Raw genomic sequence first — 3,649 nt, forward strand, 5'->3', positions numbered from 1 at the left:
ATCTCTGTAATGTGACATCACTGTGTTTATAATCTCTGTACTGTGACCTCACTATGTGTTTTATCTCTGTAATGTGACATCACTGTGTTTATTATCTCTCTACTGTGACCTCACTATGTGCATTATCTCTGTACTGTGACCTCACTATGTGCATTATCTATGTAATGTGACCTCACTATGTGTATTATCTCTGTACTGTGACCTCACTATGTGCATTATCTATGTACTGTGACCTCACTATGTGCGTTATCTATGTACTGTGACATCACTATGTGCATTATCTCTCTACTGTGACCACAGTATTTGCGTTATCTATGTACTGTGACCTCACTATGTGCATTATCTAGGTACTGTGACATCACTATGTGCATTATCTATGTACTGTGACATCACTATGTGTATTATCTCTCTAATGTGACATCACTGTGTTTATTATCTCTCTACTGTGACCTCACTATGTGCATTATCTCTGTACTGTGACCTCACTATGTGCATTATCAATGTACTGTGACATCACTATGTGCATTATCTCTGTGCTGTGACATCACTGTGTTTATTATCTCTCTACTGTGACCTCACTATTTGCATTATCTCTGTACTGTGACCTCACTATGTGCATTATCTATGTACTGTGACATCACTATGTGTATTATCTCTGTAATGTGACATCACTGTGTTTATTATCTCTGTACTGTGACATCACTATGTGTATTATCTCTGTAATGTGACATCACGTGTTTATTATCTCTCTACTGTGACATCAATATGTGTATTATCTCTGTAATGTGACATCTCTGTGTTTATTTTCTCTCTACTGTGACCTCACTATGTGCATTATCTCTGTAATGTGACATCACTATGTGCATTATCTCTGTACTGTGACCTCACTATGTGCATTATCTATGTACTGTGACCTCACTATGTGCATTATCTATGTACTGTGACCTCACTATGTGCATTATCTCTTTACTGTGACATCACTATGTGTATTGTCTCTGTAACGTGACATCACTGTGTTTATTATCTCTCTACTGTGACCTCACTATGTGCATTATCTATGTAACGTTACCTCACTATGTGTATTATCTCTGTAATGTGACATCACTGTATTTATTGTCTCTGTAATGTGACATCACTATGAGCATTATCTCTGTACTGTGACCTCACTATGTGCATTATCTCTGTACTGTGACATTACTATATGCATTATCTATGTACTGTGACATCACTATGTGCATTATCTATGTACTGTGACTCACTATGTGCATTATCTATGTACTGTGACATCACTATGTGTATTATCTCTGTAATGTGACATCACTGTATTTATTATCTCTGTAATGTGACATCACTATGTGCATTATCTCTGTACTGTGACCCCACTACGTGCAATATCTCTGTACTGTGACCTCACTATGTGCATTATCTCTGTACTGTGACATCACTATGTTCTTTATCTCTGTACTGTGACCTCACTATGTGCGTTATGTATGTACTGTGACCTCACTATGTGCATTATCTATGTACTGTGACCTCACTATGTGTATTATCTCTGTAATGTGACATCACTGTGTTTATTATCTCTCTACTGTGACCTCACTATGTGCATTATCTCTGTACTGTGACCTCACTATGTGCATTATCTCTGTACTGTGACCCCACTACGTGCAATATCTCTGTACTGTGACCTCACTATGTGCATTATCTATGTACTGTGACATCACTATGTTCTTTATCTCTGTACTGTGACCTCACTATGTGCGTTATGTATGTACTGTGACCTCACTATGTGCATTATCTATGTACTGTGACATCACTATGTGCATTATCTATGTACTATGACATCACTATGTGCATTATCTCTGTACTGTGACATCACTAGGTGTATTATCTCTGTACTGTGACATCACTATGTACATTATCTATGTACTGTGACATCACTATGTGTATTATCTCTGTACTGTGACATCACTATGTGCATTATCTATGTACTGTGACCTCACTATGTGCATTATCTCTGTATTGTGACATCACTATGTGCATTATCTATTTACTGTGACCTCACTATGTGCATTATCTATGTACTGTGACATCACTATGTGCATTATCTCTGTACTGTGACCTCACTATGTGCATTATCTATGTACTGTGACCTCACTATGTGCATTATCTATGTACTGTGACATCACTATGTGCAATATCTATGTACTGTGACATCACTATGTGTATTATCTCTGTACTGTGACATCACTATGTGCATTATCTATGTACTATGACATCACTATGTGCATTATCTCTGTACTGTGACCTCACTATGTGCGTTATCTATGTACTGTGACCTCACTATGTGCATTATCTATGTACTGTGATATCACTATGTGTATTATCTCTGTAATGTGATATCACTGTGTTTATTATCTCTCTACTGTGACCTCACTATGTGCATTATCTATGTACTGTGACATCACTATGTGCATTATCTATGTACTGTGACATCACTATGTGTATTATCTCTGTACTGTGACATCACTATGTGCATTATCTATGTACTATGACATCACTATGTGCATTATCTCTGTACTGTGACCTCACTATGTGCGTTATCTATGTACTGTGACCTCACTATGTGCATTATCTATGTACTGTGATATCACTATGTGCATTATCTCTGTAATGTGACATCACTGTATTTATTATCTCTGTAATGTGACATCACTATGTGCATTATCTCTGTACTGTGACCTCACTATGTGCATTATCCCTGTACTGTGACCTCACTATGTGCATTATCTTTGTACTCTGACCTCACTATGTGCATTATCTATGTACTGTAACCTCACTATGTGTATTATCTCTGTAATGTGACCTCACTATGTGCATTATCTCTCTAATGTGACCTCACTATGTGCATTATCTCTGTACTGTGACCTCACTATGTGCATTATCCCTGTAGTGTGACCTCACTATTTGCATTATCTCTGTACTCTGACCTCACTATGTGCATTATCTATGTACTGTGACCTCACTATGTGCATTATCTATGTACTGTAACATCACTATTTGTATTATCCCTGTAATGTGACATCACTGTGTTTATTATCTCTCTACTGTGACCTCACTATGTGCATTATCTTTGTACTGTGACCTCACTATGTGTATTATCTCTGTAATGTGACATCACTCTATTTATTATCTCTGTAATGTGACATCACTATGTGCATTATCTCTGTACTGTGACCTCACTACGTGCATTATCTCTGTACTGTGACCTAACTATGTGCATTATCTATGTAATGTGACCTCACTATGTGTATTATCTCTGTGCTATGACCTCACTATGTGCATTATCTATGTACTGTGACCTCACTATGTGCATTATCTATGTACTGTGACATCACTATGTGCATTATCTATGTACTGTGACCTCACTATGTGCGTTATCTCTGTAGTGTGACCTCACTATGTGCATTATCTCTGTAGTGTGACCTCACTATGTGCATTATCTCTGTACTGTGACCTCACTATGTGCATTATCTCTGTACTCTGACCTCACTATGTGCATTATCTATGTACTGTGACATCACTATGTGTATTATCTCTGTAATGTGACATCACTCTATTTATTATCTCTGTAATGTGACATCACTAT

The sequence above is a fragment of the Phyllobates terribilis genome, unplaced genomic scaffold (genome assembly GCF_046119375.1).
Source record: "Phyllobates terribilis strain yellow unplaced genomic scaffold, ASM4611937v1 Scaffold_81__1_contigs__length_6697587, whole genome shotgun sequence".
In the NCBI taxonomy this organism is placed as follows: Eukaryota; Metazoa; Chordata; class Amphibia; order Anura; family Dendrobatidae; genus Phyllobates; species Phyllobates terribilis.